The sequence below is a fragment of the Erpetoichthys calabaricus genome, chromosome 13 (assembly GCF_900747795.2).
Source record: "Erpetoichthys calabaricus chromosome 13, fErpCal1.3, whole genome shotgun sequence".
Taxonomy (NCBI): domain Eukaryota; kingdom Metazoa; phylum Chordata; class Cladistia; order Polypteriformes; family Polypteridae; genus Erpetoichthys; species Erpetoichthys calabaricus.
The window spans coordinates 73,800,762-73,820,540 of NC_041406.2; the positions used below are offsets into that span (position 1 = coordinate 73,800,762).

Below are 19,779 nucleotides of genomic sequence, written 5' to 3' on the forward strand. Positions count from 1 at the left end.
ACAAGACATTTGAGTGCTTATAATGTACAAAGTTACCAAGAAATAGGAGATATACTGTGTTTATGCATAGTATGTGTAGGGTCTCAAGCACATTAATTAGTCAAACTGCTCATATGGCATTGATAAACTCCATCTCTTTCCCTGAACTGAAAATTGGCCAGTTTTTGATTGTTAATATTCAAACGTGAGCCTCTGGTTTCTTATTTTTTATATCAGCCATCTGCATGCCTGTAGGTTTTATAGATGGTAATTCACGATTTCAGAGACTGCATGCAACTTCACAAGAGTGAGGTGGGTGGTGTGCACTTACAGAAGTTTAACAATTAGGTCCCTGTATCATAAGCAAACAAATGTGAGCTACAGGCCAATACAGTTAATGTTAAATTTAATCTGGATCAACACTAATCCCCAGAAGCATTTTATGATGTAAAATGGGATGCTGCGGGTTGGCTCCATGCTCCCTCTTCATTTTTGGGAGCCTCCTGAACCCAAGCGTGGCAGATGAGGACATAACACACCTGCAGCAAGGGGATGGTGCAAAGTGCTCAGTGTTTTTATTAAAATAAACAACAATGTCCAAAAAGTGCAGTGCAACGTCTATCTATATATATAATTCACTAAGCTGCCGACAAGTAGACAACCATGGAAAGCATGCAGGAAGGGGCATGGATTCACTAAGCCGCTGACAAGTAAGACACCCATGGCGCACGCAGGAAGGAGCCACGCCCACCAACTCTAAGACCATTGGATACGACGACAACTCGCAGAGCCACGCCCACCAACTCGGACTCGACGACTCAGAAAAAACGCCATCATTTATGTTCATCTGTGCTAGAGTACACATGCACCTCTGAGCCATGTTGACTTTTCGATTACAACGCACGACCGCGTGCACCATCGCAAACTGTTTTACATGCTACATACAGCAGTTTGCATCCGCGACAAACATGTGTCTTCTTAGATAGGAACACGGAAAACATTTCCCCGCCCATGACCAGGCGGTGTGTATGCTTTGAGAACGAGGGTGGACGCGGCAGGACCATCTAAGAAGAGGCATGATATTGCGGATGTGAATCGCTTTATGCAGCGTGTAAAACATAGGATACGCGCGATAAATAAACCACTCTTAGCCCACCAACGTTAAGACGATGGGATACGCCGAAAACTCACAGAGCCACGCCCACCAACTCGAAGACCATGGGACGAGAACGCCTGCCCGCCCACCCGTTACCAGCGTGTAAAACCATTGCAGCTTTTAACTCACACACTGCAACAGCTCACCAAACAAAGACGCCCGGTCTCTCGAGGCATTCATACTGCCGGAAGACAACCATGGGATACGCAAAAAATAGCCATGTCAGTCAACTCACAGAGCCCAGCCCACCAACTTGAGCACGCATCTACCCATGCTGTCAAGGCATTCACGGTGCCTGCTCATGTGCCCAGACGGAACAACTCACTTTCGTCTCTGCAACAGTACACATGCACCACTGAGCCACGTTGACTTTTCATTATTCTTTTCGATTTCTGCTGCATTTCCATATATAATCCACCAAGTCGTCCTACCGTGGGATACAAACGACGGAGCACCACCCAAGAACTCGAACCGCTAGAGAGACACGCCCACCAACTCTAAGAGCACCAACTCTAATACGCCTGCCTGCCTGACTGTTACCAGCGTTCACGGCAATGTACTGGAGTGTAAAACCATCACAACTATCAGACGCTGTCTATATCTATGAAGATATATAGATTCTCATTATTCCCCGGCACGCATCCGCCCACGCTCTCAAGGCATTCACAGTGCCTGCTCATGTGCCCGGACGCAACAACTCGCCCCACACAAATCTTGCTTAATTTGACTCAATACGGGAAACCTCACCCTGCCCGGACACGGAGAGGATTGACAGATTGATAGCTCTTTCTCGATTCTGTGCGTGGTGTTGCATGGCCGTACTTAGTTGGTGGAGCGATTAGTCTGGTTAATTCCGAAAATTAATGAGACTCCCTCCTGCTTAATAGTTACACGATCACCAAGTGGTAGGCGTCCAACTTCTTAGAGGGACAAGTGGCTTTCAGCCACGTGAGATTGAGCATTAACAGGTATGTGATGTCTGGTACTGCACGTGCGCTACACTGAATGGATCAACGTGTGTCTACCCGGCGCCGACAGGCGTGGGTAAGCCGTTGAACCCCATTCGTAATGGGCACCGGGGCTTGCAATTGTTCCCCATGAATGAGGAATACCCAGTAAGTGCAGGTCATACACTCCCTCTGAATACGTCCCTGCCCTGTGTATGCAGACTACTACCATGGTCGAGTGACTTGGTGGATTATATATAGAAAAGCAGCCGGAACCGCAAAGAACAATGAAAGGACAATGTGGCTCAGAGGTGCACAGACAGTTGCACGACCGGTGCACCGGGCTCGATTTTGTTTTCACTTCTGTTTACAGCGATTGGGTCATAGATAGCATTGTTGCAATGTTACTTTTCTTGGTGGCTTATTACATTACGGATGTTTCACATGTTCATTTTTTTCCCTGTGCTTAAATGACACTAAAAAAGTGTTTCTCAACTGTGACTCCGGAACATCTCAGTACGCAAGTTATATTAAGCGTCAACAACAAAGACTCGCTACACCTTAATCTACAAGTACTGACACTTATCCCTACCGACGAAGTAACTTTCACCAGCGTGCCTTCTTCGTCACAGACAATCCCGCTTTCAGTCACGGACAATTGTATGTTGCTCTCTCCAGAAGTCTATCTTTTCATTCACTCACAGTGGTGTCCACAAACTCATGCCATTTGGACAACTGTGTTGTTCAGGAAGTGTTCTCCCATCAATACATAATTATGCGGCGTATGCTATGCCGCGGGTTGGCTAGTAATAAACAAATCATAAAATGAACGTTCTGTGGAGGTTAAAATCAATCTGTAAATAGTCCATTAAAACGAGGTTAAAATTCAGGCAGGAAACTGTCTTTTTATCCTGTGAGCCTTGGTGCCCTTGTAAAAATCAGACACCTCTTCAGCTTGCCCTGTCTGGACCTTGCAGACCAAGGAGAATTCCTCCAGCAGGCGCCAGCACCCTTCTTCTCCTGGCCCGTGTCCCCATTGCCAATCCTATGGCATCTGCAGGGAGCCACCGAGCCCTGCTCCCGCATCCACCATTGCCTTTCCAGGCTGCATCTGGCGAAAGCACGCTGTGTCCTTCTGAGCCTAGTGGTCACTACTGCTACTAGAACGTTCAACAGGAGTGACCCCTGAGCCCACTAGTGAGTGCCAGCCACGTGGGGCTCCACAGCCGTTCACCTGCTTCCTCACATTACTGTACACCTACTCCTCTCCTTCATGCTCCTGCCTTCTCTTTTTTCCTTACTTTAACCTTCATGTTCTTTCCCTTTTCTTTCCTTTGTTTTTCCTTTCTCTTGTGCCGGCTCGTTCTTATAAGGCTCCATGGGTGCAGCCTCTCAATCACAAGAAGCCAATGAAGCAACTGAGAAAGACTGCACCTTCATGTGCAGGTGTGTCTCGCCTCAATTACTCTGTCAACCGCATGAGTGCGCCCACTAAGAATGAGCCGGCCAATTGATTATTTATTAAAACTGCCATTCTTTCTGAGCGGAGGACCTGCTACACCACATAAAGCCATAACTAAACTGGCAGGAGTCAAGAGCTGGTATAGTTTTGCCTCTTACCTTGATCCACATGAGAAATTATATTAGGAGTCTCTTAGATAGTCCATTTCAGGGTCGAAGTAGCTAGACCACATTGGGTTCAGGGCAGGAACCATCACTAGATATGCTACAGGCTGTGGCTGAATTTGTTTCTACACATTATAATAATTAAAAGTTGCTGCAGTAAGTGACAGGAACTGTTTATTTTTGGTATGATGCCATAAAATACTGCATAAAAAGGTACACAGTAGGCAATAACTTGAACATGAAAACCACGGGTCTCATTTAATACTGCTTTTTATTAAGTTTCAGCATGACAGAAAGCAGTATGATAATGCATAACTTAATTGTCATGAAATTCAAATGTATCCCATTTTAATTTAAAATGATTTCAGAATAAAATGGCCCTTTGCCATAAACCCAGATTACTTTTAGAAACCAAAATCTGGGTCAAGTTATACTATTCCTGTGATTATGTGTTTTACTGTGGATTATTAATACCGTATGAGTTACTGGCTTATTTTGTTGTATGAAAACAGAATATCATGAAAAAGAAAAAGGCCATTAAGATGGAAAGACTGATGAAAATTTTAATTTTGAGACCTTGAAGTTTTCTATGGTTTGAGAAATGCTTTCAAAGTTGGAGTAGTTGTTTGCTTATATATTGTGCCTTTTTGTTAGTTATAGCTATCAAGCATTTAGTTATTTATTCTGAGGTAGACACAGTTTGCCACTTATGCCCACTATACTTACAGTTACACAACCCTGTGTCCCAAAAGATAGCATTTGCAATGGAAGGTTTGAGGTTATGTATCATTCTCAATAGTCTCTTTATTATATCCGTCCACCCATTTATCTGTTTTCAAACCCACTTATTCCAGTTACAGGGTCAGTAATGCTAACCGTGGACACATTACTAGTTGCAGAAATAAAATATCATTGCTTGCTCAATGACAGTTGTGGTTTTATTCCAAAATAATAAATTGAATGTGATTACCATTAGTTATTGAAATGGAGTATAGAAAAAATTATATTATTATATTACGTAACAGTTCTTGGTACATTTTCTTATTGCATTGTTGAAAATTAATGTTACATTCAGTACATACTTGTGATAAAGCCAGTACGTGGGTTTTCATGAATTTCATTTCCTGTTCTTCAAATTCCAATTTTCTACCTCTATGCCTGGTGCAAACTTCTCAACATTGCATGGTGAAATCTGGAATAAAATGACATAGACAGATAAGTCAATATCCAGCAAGTAAATGTTTGATTCTGAAGGTTGTTTTTGCATTTTAATGATTTGAGTTCATGTGAAGTGATTAAGTCTTGTCGGTTCTTTTGGATTTCATGTTTTACTACTAGTAGCACTTGGTTTGCTACACGTTGTAAATGTCCAAGATGTTGGATGGGCAGCAGGCCTAAGGCGCTTGTACATCGATGTTTTCTCTGTCTATATAACAATCACACATACAAATATAATGCATTTTATTTTGTGTTTAATTTTAACTGCAAATACATACGTCACTCCAGGCTTGTAAATGGAATACATGATTTGGAGTGTCCACTTTGTGTCCCTTAATGGCTACAGAGAAATTATGGACCACTTGGGGGGACACTTTAACAGACCCAGTGCATAACACAGGTATTTTATTTTGTTGAAATTCCCTTCTGAGAAATTCTAATGTTAGAGAAAAAAAAAGAAAATGTGGTCTGTCCTAAATTTGTTTATTTTAGTAACGTACAAAATGAATGGATGTTTGGTTGCCTTACAACATAAAATTACATTTATTATAGTCACCAAAGTAAGCTGATAAATATGCAGGATGTGGTGCAGCAAGTATGACATTGGACAGTCCAAGTATTAATGGAAAGCAGTCAGACAGTCGGTGGGTGTACTCCAATTGTTCATGACACACAGTGCCTGGGGATAGACGCTGTTTTTGAATGTTCCTTTCTGAGTACTGGCTGCCTGTATGTTTAAAATCCTGTAATTTACTAAAACCAGGAGCACAGCAGGGTTTGTAATCGATAAAGTATAACCTAGGATTTCTTAACAGACAACCTCTGTGCATTGTGTAGTTGTGCTATTATACCAAGATAAAATGGCACTAGTTAGAATTCTTTCTGCGCCCTTCATGAGCCTTCAATAATAAAATATATGCCTCAGAAAATCAGTATATCCAGGTTCTTATACGAGGTGAGATCAGAAAGTACAGTGAATGTTGATGCAGAGCACCATCCAAGAGCAACGCAAAACAATTAAGTGCAGGTTCTGACACGTCCATCCTAGAGCCGAGTTTGTGACAAGTTTCAACTTGTTTGATACGGTCAGTCGTTTGTGAGCCACTGGTGAGTTCGAGTGTGTTTTTCAAGTTTGTCATTAATAATGGATATCGAGCAACACATTAACGTGAAATTTTGTTTCAAATTGCAAAAAGCTCAGGAAACCCATCAGATGTTAAAATCGGCTTATAGTGACACTGCACCGACAATTCAGACTGTTTACAAGTGGTTTGATTGATTTCATAATGGATCTGACTCGGTTGAAGACGAGAAAAGATCAGGTCGTCCTTCAACATCAATAACCGAGGGAAATGTTGAAACGGTTTAATTCTTCATCATGACAACGCTCCTTGTCACACATCCCTTCTAGTACGACAATTTCTGTTGAATAAAAACATTACGCTGCGTCTGCATCCACCTTATTTGCCGGATCTGACACCATGCGACATCTGGCTGTTCCCTAAATTGAAAATGACCATGAAAGGCAAACAATTTCAATCAATTGAGGACATCCAGGCAGCCATGACAGCCTAACTAAAGATACTCTCCAAAGAAAACTTCCAGAACTGCTTCGCAAAGTGTCAGGAGTGTTAGGATAAGTGCATTCAAAGTGGAGGAGAGTATTTTGAGGGTGACTAGTAGTTGTAAATCTTTTACTGCAATAAGTGTTTCTTTTTTAAAACATTCACCGTATTTTTTGATCATACCTCGTCTATCCCAATAACTATGAAGTAATAGTTTCCACAATGGCTAATGATGCTGGCCTGGTTCCTTTTATACTGGTGGTCACTTTCAAGTCCCAGTTGTTGATGTGACAACTACTTTTCCCAGTCTGTTGACTGTCAGTGTATACTTGGTTGGCATCACATTGTTTCTGCTCATCAGCCGAATCTTTATGTGACTGTGGTTTGGGCTTTACTATTCTAATAGTTGTATACTAGCAACCTGTTAGGTATTGTTAAAGCATCGTGGCTAAGCATTTCAAATTTGACTGTGTATATACACCAAGTTAATTACTTTTTACAAATACATTATTCATCAAGTAAATATCTATCTTTGACAGCTTTACAAAGTCTAATGCTGCCATTGTTGTTTTCATTAGCAATACCGTTCATTGTTTTGTTTATCTTGATAAAGATAGAAATGCATGGATATAAAAATTTGAATACTCTTACATTTTTTTCTTGTAAGATTTGCTGGTCATTCTTATACAAAATAAAACTTAATGTTGTATTACAATAATGATAAACATTTTAAACTGTTCTGACTTGTAAAAGAACTATGCTGGTTTACCAAAAATGTTTCCAATGTTTTATTTCAGGGCAGACTAGCATTTCTTCACACAAATTCTCTGTGTAATTTCTTAACATTTTTTCAAGTGCTAATAAGTGTTAGTTGCAGCACTGAGCGCAGTGGTTACTAGCCCTTACCTCACAGTTTCGGTGTCCAGGTTTTGATTCCTGGTCTCTTGTGATTTTCTGTGTAGAATTTGCCAGCCAGATTTTACGCTGGGTATAATGTATTTTTTGTGCATGTTATATTGATTGGCAAATTTGTACGAGGATCTGTGTGTGTGTGTGTGTGTGTATTTCTATGAAGGACAGATGTATCCTGCCTTGTTCCCAGGGCTGCTGGCATGGAGAGCCCACCTTTCAGTCCTGAAGTGGATTAAATATGTTTGAAAATACACTGATAGTGTCAAGCCTTGCTTGATTAATATAAATGCTCTTTACCTTGAAAAATCATTACAGTTGCATTTTCTTAGTAAAGGTAATCAATAAAACATTGACATACTCAAGTAATTACATTAGTGATATCCCTTTTTTTATGCTGGACAATCTTGGTGACCTAGGATGGTGGTCTTTAGTGCTTGCAACATGCTTCTCAGCTACACTATTTTACATTTGGGTTTTGCTATTGACATTGTAGGAAATACTCACTTATTACACTTCCATGGTTTCGTTTATTAATGTTATTTTTAATGCAGATTTATATTTGTGTGATATTTATATACTATGCTGCTTTTAGTGGATGATGAAGTTCCGAAGTGAATTGTTCAACTTGGTGATAATTAACTTGTTTATCTTAACAAACATTTGAAAAGTTTAAAATTTAACCCAAATCTTTTTAATTTTTTATTTTGGGGGTAATATAAGTTTCTTACTACTGTAGGTAATCCTCTTCTGAATAACATTTAATGTGCACTACTCTGGTGTGGAGGGTTGTTTGTGTGTTTTATAAGCTAGTTTTGTATTCTTGACTGTTTTTCCTTTATTTTACTTACCAAAAAAAACTTGATCACACCTTTCACAGAAGCGGTTTAATATTTTCTGTCTTTTGCTTCGATGAATGAGCTCTCCTATTTCGGGGTCTGCAAAACTCCTAGATATTTTATACATTGCTGACTTGCAACACAGACCCTATGCTTTGTGCGTGGGCACAGTTCTGAGTCGGGCAAGTCAAAGTGGGCTCATCTTGTGGATATTAACCTCCCCACACTAAGAGACCTAGACAGAGACAGAAAAAACGAGTGGAAAGAAGAATAATGAAAGTGATCAGTAGTATATATGGTAATATTGTGTGAATCAGTGAAATAAACTCACACCTTCCCATCCCAATTCCCAAAAATATCTGTATACTGTGGCAGTAAATTACATAAACACTGACTTTGTGCTCTCATGTCCTAATAATACATAAATTTTTACAGAATGAATAGCAAACAACAACAACACACACAAAGTCCCAAATAGGTTATGATTACTGTAAAAGTTGAAAATGGATCAAAGTAATTATATGAAACATAAATGAAAGCAGATAAACCAGTGAGCTCTAATGAAACGTAAAATCAAAACAGTCTCACCAGTGAGCAGGGCTGTGGAGTTGGTACCTCCATAACCTTCAACCTCGACTCCTCAATTCATGGTATCACCAATTCTGACTCCGACTCCAATTCCTATATTTCTAATTAGACTAATATATTGTGGTGGATGGCCGGGACCCTTGCCCGGTCAGGATGCCTCCACGTGGGAAGACCAGGGGAGCCATCCTATTCAGAGTGTTACCTTTCTCGGACCGCTAGATGGCAGCCCCCTGGGTTGCAGTGGTGCCTCGGACTCCCGCAGGGCTTCATGGGAGTTGGAGTTGGTTACAGCCCTGTTGGGGTCTGGGGGGTGCTGCTGAGCCCTTTTGGGCGGCAGTGCTGCCAGAAGTAGGTCAGTGAGCACCTGGAACACTTCTGGGGGAGTTGTAAAAGGAGCCAGAGTCAGGAGGAGCGAGATGAAGCTTGCCTGGAGGAGAAAGAGAAGAAGAGTACTATGTAGAGGTGTGCTTGTGTTTTGGGAATTGTGCTTGACTTGTGGGGACGAGGAAGGTGTTTCATATTAGGAAAAATAAAAACTCTTGTGTACTTTCAACCCAAGTCCTATGTCTGTCTGTGTCAGGGCTGACCTTTATGTGTATTTTATTGATTGAAAGCAACCCACATCCCACATACAAGATACAAGGCACTTTATCACTGCCAGTGTGAATCATCAGGCTACTTTTTAGCAGTATATCCCGTTAAAATTCAGCTGTAGCAATGTTGCTGTGGCCTACAAATACTGAATAACCTTGAGCATAAGACTAAACTTACAAAATTAAAAAAGAAGTTATGTTTGTATCAAAAGTCTTGGAGAAAAAATCGTTTAATTGAATCAGTATTTGTGAAATTGGAAATTTTAACAAATTGCAGTTTACATTTAGTCGGAGACTAAGTGGGTGCATTGTTTACCAACTCAGACTCCAGTAACCCAATAATTGGTTCAGACTCCACAGCCCTGTGAATGAGTCCAGAAAGTGAATCGACAGCAGTGGGAAGTGAAATGGAAGTGTAACAGAAATGCAACACTTGAATAAAAGGACAAACCGATTTAACATTTCGTGTAGTCCTGCTATAATTTTATGACCTTGTTCACAGAAGTTGAGAGAGCAGATTCCCGAGATCCCGAGTTTCTCAGGATTTGAACTTAAGCTTTCATTATTTTTCGTTACTTACCTCTTAATTCACAAGTAAATTCCTGGGATAGCTTGAGTTGATGAAAGTGTGCTTTTTAGTTAGACAGGTCAAATGAGACTCAACAGAGTTTTAAACAGCACACTGACAAAACAGTTCCCTCATCTTTCATGAATGCCATTGATAAAGAAGTACAGCGCTGCTACTAGATTTATTAACGTCCTCTACCATCTGCATTTTGTAGAAAGGACTTGCATTATTCATAAATAATACATTCATGATATATTTGTGTCTTTGGAACAGATGTAGGCGGCAAGTTGGCACAGTGGGTAGTGCTGCTTCCTCGCAGTTAGGAGACCCGGGTTTGCTTCCAGGGTCCTCCCTATGTGGAGTTTGCATGTTCTCCCCATGTCTGTGTGGGTTTCCTCCGGGTACTCCGGTTTCCACCCACAGTCCAAAGACATGCAGGTTAGGTGCATTGGTGATCCTGAATTGTCCCTAGTGTATGCTTGGTGTGTGTGTGTGTGTGTTCTGCGATGGGCTGGCGTCCTGCCCGGGGTTTGTTTCCTGCCTTGCGCCCTGTGTTGGCTGGGATTGGCTCCAGCAGACCCCCGTGACCCTGTAGTTAGGATATAGCGGGTTGGATGATGGATGGAACAGCTGTCCATGGATTTTGTTTTTTTTTTCTTGGGACTATTAAGTAAAACATAACATATGATATACAGTATAAACCGTTTTGGATTGATGCAGCAGCTATGGTTTTTACAAATTTGAGGCAGTGGGCTTCAGAGACACAAGCAAATTGTGTGGCACTTCTGTTAGGAAAAAAGAAGTCGGCTGATTGATTATCCATCTGACTCTGCAATAATGGTGCATGTGGGGCAAAACCGCATTTATCATCTGAGTGTCCTGGGATTATAATGGTGGAGGTGGGGGAAAGGAAGTCATTTTGTAACATCCTGGATTTGTAGTTTTATGGGTCAAGTTCAAATTGAGCTTAAGAAAAACTGAAATTATGGCTTCTGTTTTAATGCAATTATAACAAATACTTAGTTTGGATGGAAATACTCTTTATTTGGGAAGTCTTTATTTTAATTATACTAAGAAGTAATCTGTACTTGACCCATATTTGTAGGAAGTGCTTGGCCACTTTATATAAAGTTTTCAATTAATTATAGCGGGAGATTATAAGGTAAAAAGTAAAATATTAAGCTAAGAGTGACAGATTATTGTTTTTTAAATGTATCAATATAGATTTTATGTATAAGAAGCTGAGTCGACATCATTATTGGCTGTCTCTGAAAATAAGAATAGTGGGTCGGTCTTTAAACGAACTGCTGCTTGAGGAATAATGTGGCGACATGTTTTATTTCCATAATTCATTCTTTCTGCTAGCAACATTGATTCAGCCTTTTCCAGGATAGGAAAGTGAAGGTGTCTTTAAAGCTCTCACTGATCTCCCTGGATTTCTGCCTCAGGTCTGCTGGAAATAGAGGACCTTTTAGGGGAAATAGGAGTAGATAGATAGATAGATAGATAGATAGATAGATAGATAGATAGATAGATAGATAGATAGATAGATAGATAGATAGATAGATAGATAGATAGATAGATAGATAGATAGATAGATAGATAGATAGATAGATAGATAGATAGATAGATAGATAGATAGGGAACTCTCTTGCAATGACAAGTCCAGCAGAACTGGTTTTGCATGATTCATGCTGTTCGTATTTTTCTCAATGGAAATCACTAGAGTTATTGTTGAGATCCTTACAGTTGACATTGAGAATTTTCCGAGCACTGTTGATGGACTATCTAAAGAGTCTTCAGATGGTAAAAGAAGGTATCCTGGGTTATCATTCCATACAAATGGGTACTTATGCAAATGGCCTGCTTGAACTTTAGCTTGGCTTCCATTTTAATGTTACACTTCTTGAAGATCTGACAGCACATTTTCTCAAAAGAAGTGTTGGCGTAGTTGATTCAGGATTGACAATGATCTAGATCAGGGGTTGCCAACTCCGGTCCTGGAGGACCACAGTAGCTGCAGGTTTTCATTCTAATCCCTTTTTTAATGAGAGCCCTGTTTGTGCTGGTAAATAACTTGTTGTGAATTCATTTTAATTGAATTGCGTCTTTAAGATTTGTTCCCCTGAATTTTTTTATCGTTCCTCTGAGTTGCTTCATTTCTTTCCTTAAATGGCACCCAAACAGAAATGAAACATGAAGTGAGTGAGCCAACAGAAGACCAACTAAGTCAGAGCTTCAAACTCCAACGAATTTCATTCCAACCAGTTGCTTAATTAGGTGCCTATTGTTGTTGTTAATTAAACCCGTTTTTTAATTCCATGGCTTGTTGCTGCTCTCATTGTGCAATGGCAGACATTTCTGTAAATGTTGATTTTTCTCTTTTCTGGTAAAATGTTTTGGGGACCTGAGCAGAACAGCATTCCTGAGACCTTCATCTTTCTTTATTTTCAGATATTGTATGATGGACACCAGTTGTTTTGGCTCATTTTGTATCTCATTATTGTTTGGCTGCCAATTAAGGAAAAAGAAACAATTAAGGGGTCTTAGTCTTCAAGAGCAAGTCAATTAAAATGAATTAAAAAGAAGTTAATTAGCAGCAAAAACAGGCCACTAATTAAGAAAAGGGTTAGAATAAAAACCTGGGGCCCTCCAGGACCGGAGTTGATGACCCCTGATCCAGATAGTTGAATTATCAGACAGTTGGCTGTCAAAACTTGAAAACAGTCAGATACTTATCTTATTTTTCATTTGAAATGTTGATTACGTGGTCAAGTAGATCTGCATAGAAAATCTTAGTGTTTTTTTATTTAGATGAAATGTTCTGTGCTCTAGTAGACATTGGCGAAGTTGTCTGCAGTTATTCCACAGCGTGGGCAAAAATAGGGCATTCATTTGCATATTTAAGGTTGATGACTATCATATGGGTCACTCTTTGTCCTTAGGCTTAAGGTGGTGTAGGTTGAACAGCTTCCCATCAAACTGGCATTCAAACTCAGTGGGATAAAGAAAGAAGTCAGAGATGAGAAGCAGAACAATGTGAAGGTAAACAGTGAAAAGGTCAGCATGATGATATAATCTTTTTTAAAAACACTATTGAGTGATAAATTCATTTGTGTACATCCTATTTCAGAGAATAGCTGAAGTAATTTGGTTGTGCAGTAGGCTGTCTGACTTTAGACAAGATCTTTTAGATTGTTTCCTGATTATTGGAGTCAAAGGCTTTTTTCTGGGGAATTATCACTTTTGTTGCTTTTGCCAGCAGTCCTGTTGGGCTCTCTGGACTGCAAAAATCAGAGTGATAAAGGCTTGGCACAGTCTGAAACTACACTGGAATTCATGAGGGATTTCCTCAGCAAGTGGGAGTAAACGATGTAGAAGTATATGGGCATGGATTTACTTGATGGCGGAGTACAGAGAAAAGCTTTGTGAAAATAGTGACAATTATGGCATTTCTGAACTCTGATGGCCTTTCTTCTTTGTTCCATTTTTTCCTAGTGATCTCTTGAAGCTGCTTGCATTTCCCTCATATCAGTCTTAAAGCTTGTGTGGGGTTACAATCTGAGCGACATATCTTATGGTTCTTCATTTTTTACGGTTGAAAAGGTCTCTTCTAGGTTTGGTAGTTCTTCCAAAAGTGTGTTTTCTGGGTGCTGAGGTTCCACTTAAATGGTGTTATCTGTCAGTACAGATTCACAGTTTAGGAGTTACTCCTAGAGGCCCGTCCATGATAGCATCAGCTTTGGGAAGGATTTAATTTTGGGAATAGAGAGGGTTTTTCAGTTGAGTGTAAATCCAATTTGTATATATGATCAGAATAATTAAAACAAAAAGCTGTTGTTAGATAAAAGTAATATACCATTAAATTATGCCGAGATGAAGTTGAAGTATTGCTTTTGTGACTCACACTAAAGCCAAACCTTTTAGCATTGTTAATCTTAGGTTGATAGGGTCCTGGGATTGTGGCCTAAAAAGATGGGTCATTTTCATTAGTGCATTGTTCCTCTTCTACATGGACAGACTGGTGAAAAAGAGGTTTGTGGGCATCCACGTTAAAAATTGATAATCCTCAAAAATAAATCAGAAAATTTCACAAATTGTTGATATAGGATTTTTATGTGACTATGCACTATTGGTACTAGACTATATTTCTTTTAAATGCAGGGATGCTTCATTTTGTTAATCAGATGTATGTTGCTATTGTCTCCAGTATTTTTGTGGTAAATGTTATAAGAATCTCATAACACAGTATATGTCTCATAACTGGTCTATTTGAGACATATGTAGTGTCACTGTACATTTCTGAGAAGAAAATGTGTTATTGATTTGTTGCAGTTTCCGAAAGCCTCCACATCTATATAACAACATCCATCCTTTCATCCACTGGACCTACGTAATCTAATTAGTACTTAACCTGTCTCTAGTCCAGGGTCAGGGAGAGCTGAAGCCTCTCCATTTGACTGGAGTACAAGGTAAGAACCAACACTGGATGGTGTGCCATTGCATCACTGAGCCTACTCATGCACAGACCCACAAGCTCTTACTGTACCAATATTTTTTTTTTGGAAATGTAACTGGCATTAATATTGTAGGGTTTACATTTTTTTAAAAGGCTGGAATTCCTGCCAAATGACACAGATGCATGATTATTTTCTAAGAAACCTAGTGCAGCTGGAGAATAAACACAGCAAAACTGTAATACTGCCTATAATTAAAAACAATCGTTTGGACTTCTTTGTAAATAATGTGCATTTCTTAAAATGGACTACTTTTGAAAAAAGCTATTGCTAAACCTTTGAGTTTTGTGACTGTTTAGTATTTCTGATATTAATTGTCCTGCCTGAAGGAGAATCTAATGTAGATAGATAGATAGATAGATAGATAGATAGATAGATAGATAGATAGATAGATATTTTATTAATCCCAAGGGGAAATTCACATACTCCAGCAGCAGCGTACTGATACAAAAAACAATATTAAAGAGTGATAAAAATGCAGGTAAAAACAGACAATAACTTTGAATAATGTTAACGTTTACCCCCCCGGGTGGAATTGAAGAGTCGCATGGTTTGGGGGAGGAACGATCTCCTCAGTCTGTCAGTGGAGCAGGACATTGACAGCAGTCTGTCGCTGAAGCTGCTCCTCTGTCTGGAGATGACACTGTTTAGTGGATGCAGTGGATTCTCCATGATTGACAGGAGCCTGCTCAACGCCCGTCGCTCTGCCACAGATGTCAAACTGTCCAGCTCTATGCCTACAATAGAGCCTGCTTTCCTCACCAGTTTGTCCAGGAGTGAGGTGTCCTTCTTCTTAATGCTGCCTCCCCAGCACACCACCGCGTAGAAGAGGGCGCTCGCCACAACCGTCTGATAGAACATCTGCAGCATCTTACTGCAGATGTTGAAGGACGCCAGTCTTCTAAGGAAGTATAGCCAGCTCTGTCCTCTCTTGCACAGATCATCAGTATTGGCAGTCCAGTCCAATTTATCATCCAGCTGCACTCCCAGGTATTTATAGGTCTGTACCCTCTGCACACAGTCACCTCTGACGATCACGGGGCCCATGAGGGGCCTGGACCTCCTAAAATCCACCACCAGCTCTTTGGTTTTGCTGGTGTTCAGGTGTAGGTGGTTTGAGTCGCACCATTTAACAAAGTCCTTGATGAGGTTCCTATACTCCTCCTCCTGCCCACTCCTGATGCAGCCCACGATAGCAGTGTCATCAGCGAACTTTTGCACGTGGCAGGACTCCGAGTTGTATTGGAAGTCCGATGTATATAGGCTGAACAGGACCGGAGAAAGTACAGTCCCCTGCGGCGCTCCTGTGTTGCTGACCACAATGTCAGACCTGCAGTTCCTGAGATGCACATACTGAGGTCTGTTTGTAAGATAGTCCATGATCCATGCCACTAGGTATGAATCTACTCCCATCTCTGTCAGCTTGTCCCTAAAGAGCAGAGGTTGGATGGTGTTGAAGGCGCTAGAGAAGTCTAGAAACATAATTCTTACAGCACCACTGCCTCTGTCCAAGTAGGAGAGGGATCGGTGTAGCATATAGATGATGGCATCCTCTGCTCCCACCTTCTCCTGGTATGCGTCACATTGTCAGTTCACCACAATAGAAAAAGTCAAAATTAACTTAATGACACATCCTTTAACAGGAGCAGTCACTGCCATGGGCATTTTATTGGTCATCTGTTGTCTTTGATAGGAACACATGGACAAACATAAACCAGTAGCATAGGTGACCTTAAAGTATCCTATGTTGACAGAAAAATACTAAGAAAGGGCAATCCAAAGCGTCACTAAGATAAAGGAGTAAACAATCAGTTGGACTGTGGTATAAGAAAATTTACAAATTATCCCATTTTAATATGATAATGTTTCAAAAGACTTATACTGTAAATGTGATGCAGCACTAAGAGAGACATGCCTAGGGTGATACCTGTGCTGTGTTCTTCCAGACTTAGAAGAAAAATTGGCAGGCCACAGTAGCAAGAGAAGAAGACCTGGAGGTGAAAGCAAAGTCAAACATTAGCAAAGGTCATAAACCATAAATTCTGACAAACTTAATCAAAACAGAATTTCGTAGCCAAAAAGTTAAAAACCAAATATTCTTTGAAAGAAGTACTATGCACAATTTGACCCTGACAAAGGTTAACAGCATGCGACTCACAGGAGCACAGAACTGAGGTGCCAACTGAAAAAAATAAGTAAATAATAATTAAATAAACAAGACGACATCATGGTAAACAAAAATATAACGATAAAACTTAAGTCAAAGAACCAAAACTAATTAAAAAAACAATTACAATATATTTTTGTATAGCTCAAAATCACACAAGGAGTGCCCGGGTTGGTTTTAACTGGACCTGTTTTTTGACACCCCATCACCCCAAGCCTTGACTCTCTAATAAGAAAACGAAGAAAAAACTCCCAAAAAAACCCTTGTAGGGAAAAACTGGAAGAAACCTCTGGAAAAGCAATTCAGAGAGGGACACCTTTTCAGGTAGGTTGGGCGTGTAATGGGCGTCAAAAAATGAGTCAATACAATACACAGAACAGAAGTAATCTTCAATACAATAGTACAATAGTAATATTACAAGTACAGAACAAAATGCAAGAGTAGATGATATCACATAGGAGGATTCCGATTTGTTCAGAGTCCTGGAGACCTTGGCCATCAAGCTGCCTCCCTCCTACTGGCCATTCCACAGCTGAATCAGTGCTGGGCCAGCCAATCCAATGAAAGGACCCCTCTACCTGATGATTCCAGTGCTCTTTCCTTAGGCAGGCAAACAACTTGGCAGTAGGGCAGTGGCACCAAGTGCCACATTTGAGCACAGAGAAGAGAAACAGAATAGGGGAAGGTTAATAACAATATTACTTTTGTTTTAGTGCTAATGACTAACAACAGAGATGTAGTATGTACAGTTAATCAGCAGCTTTATTCAGGGTATGCTAAACTGAAGTAGTGAGTCTTCAGCTGGGATTTGAAAGCTGAGACTGAAGGGGCATCTCTTATAGTGGCAGGCAGACCATTCCACAGTTTAGGGGCCCTGTAACTAAAAGCTCGACCTCCCACTGTTATTTTATTAATCCTTGAAATCATAAGCAGACTGGCATCTTGAGATCTTAATGTGCGTTATGGTTTCTAGGTAATGATAAGTTCAGATAATTAAGCCGGTCCTTGGCCATTTCATGCTTTATATGTTAAACGTAGGATTTTGAAATCTGCCCTAAACTTAACCGGGAGCCAGTGTAAAGATTTAAGACCCAGAGTTATGTGTTTGTATTTTCTTGTTCTTGTAATGATTCTTGCAGCAGCATTTTGGATTAAGTGGAAGCAATATAAAGTATACTTTGATCGTCCAGTGAACAACACATTGCAGTAGTCAATGCTACTAGAAATAAATGCATGAATTCATTTCTCAGTAGCCTGCATACTTAGAAAACACCTTAATTTCCCAACATTTTTAAGATGGAAGAAACATGATTTAGACAACTTTGTAATGTGCACTTTAAATGATATGCTACAGTCAAAGCTATCTCCTAGATTGTGGGCTGATTCAGTAAAATTAGTGATGTTTCCAACTGAGTTAAATAATGACCAAATATTGTTGTGATGAGCATCATTCCCTCCAATAATTAGATGTGTTTTATCTGTGTTTAAAGACAAGTAGTTCTCATCCATCCACTCATTTAATTCACTAACACATCTAACTAAAGACAACATCGGAGAAGCTTCATTTGGTTTAAAAGAAAGGTATAACTGGGTGTCACTTGTGTACAAGTGAATATTAAGGTTATATTTTCTAATGATAGATCCCTGTGGAAGCATGTAAAGTGAAAACTGTAAAGGTCCCAGTACTGAGCCCCGTGGGACACCATATCTTATTTCTGTTTATAATGATGGAGTACTGTTAATACATTTCTGTATGTACTAGAATTGATTTGATAAATAAGAACTAAACCAGGCAAGGACACTTCCTGTAAGCATAATGCTAGTTTCCAGCCTGTGTAGTAAAATACAATGGTTAATGGTGTTACATGCTACCCTTAAGTCTAACAACATAATTATACTGGAGTTTCCTTCGTCAAAGGATATCAGACTGTCATTTACAACCCGCGTTAGTGCCATTTTTGTACTATGACCAGAGCGGAAGCCATACTGGAATTTCTCAAGTAAATTGTGATGCATAAGGTGTGAATAAAGCTGATTGGCGATTGCTTTTTCATGTATTTTATAGATAAAATGTTATTTTGAAGTGGGCCTATAATTTAGTATATGTTGGTCTACGTTCTTAATTTTTAAGTAATGGTTTGATGACTGACACTTTTAGTATTTGAGGTACTACGCCATGCAGTAGTGAGCTATTGATAATATTAAGACTAGGTGCTGTAAGAACATCCATTGTGCTTTTTACTAGTTTTCTTGGCACTGGATCTAGAGAACAAGTAGTAGGTTTCATTTTAGAAATTAATGTTAAGACTTCCTGTTCTGTTATAGGATTAAAATTTCTAAAGTGTTGAATGCAAGGCGAGACAGGGTATGCCAGGCTAGTATGAGGTTTGCACTGTGATGCTGAGATCTGGGATCTTGTGTTTTTAATTTTCTCATTGAAGAAGTTAATAGTCTGAACTGCTATTGTATGTGGGTATTTTGCATTATAGATCTAAATTCCCATTTGTTAAATTAGCCACTATTCTAAACAGTACACAAGGATTATTATTGTTATTTTATATAGTTTAGAAAAGTAGTCTGAGCAGGCTTTAAAGAGAGCTTTGTTATAGTTTTTAATATTCTCTGCCCTTGCGATTTGAAAGACCTGCAGCTTTGTTGCTATCCATCTGCACTCCAGTTTTCAACACTAATTTAAGAGCTCGAGTGCTCTCATTAAACCAGGGTGAGTTTCTTTGTGCTTTGATCACATGGAAGTGAAACTGAATTCAGCATGGTTCAAAACCTAAAAAGTAAAATACAAAAGCTATAGAGATATTTTGCTATGATGTTGGCAAATCATTTTGTCAGGTACAGTAATTCTGAAAAATCCTGCAGTTAGTTTTAAAGTTGCTGAGATGCACCTCAGTAACACTTGGTGGAAGTTGGTAATTAAAGGAAACCGTGAGAAATTAGAGACCAGAATCTCAAGATAATTTATAGAAAGTTTTCATATGTTCCTAGTAAGTATCTATCTACTAATCCTACTTAATCTAATTATAGAATTGCAGGCAACATTGCATTCAAAATAAGAAACGGGGCATGGGCAGATCTACCATCAGGGTGACGTG

General features: G+C 39.7%; 1 protein-coding gene across 1 annotated transcript in view; it reads left to right on the top strand.

Annotated features, from left to right (window-relative positions):
- fam171a1 (family with sequence similarity 171 member A1) overlaps positions 1-19,779 on the top strand; it is a 217,512-nt gene that overhangs the window by 138,005 nt on the left and 59,728 nt on the right. The window lies entirely within an intron of this gene.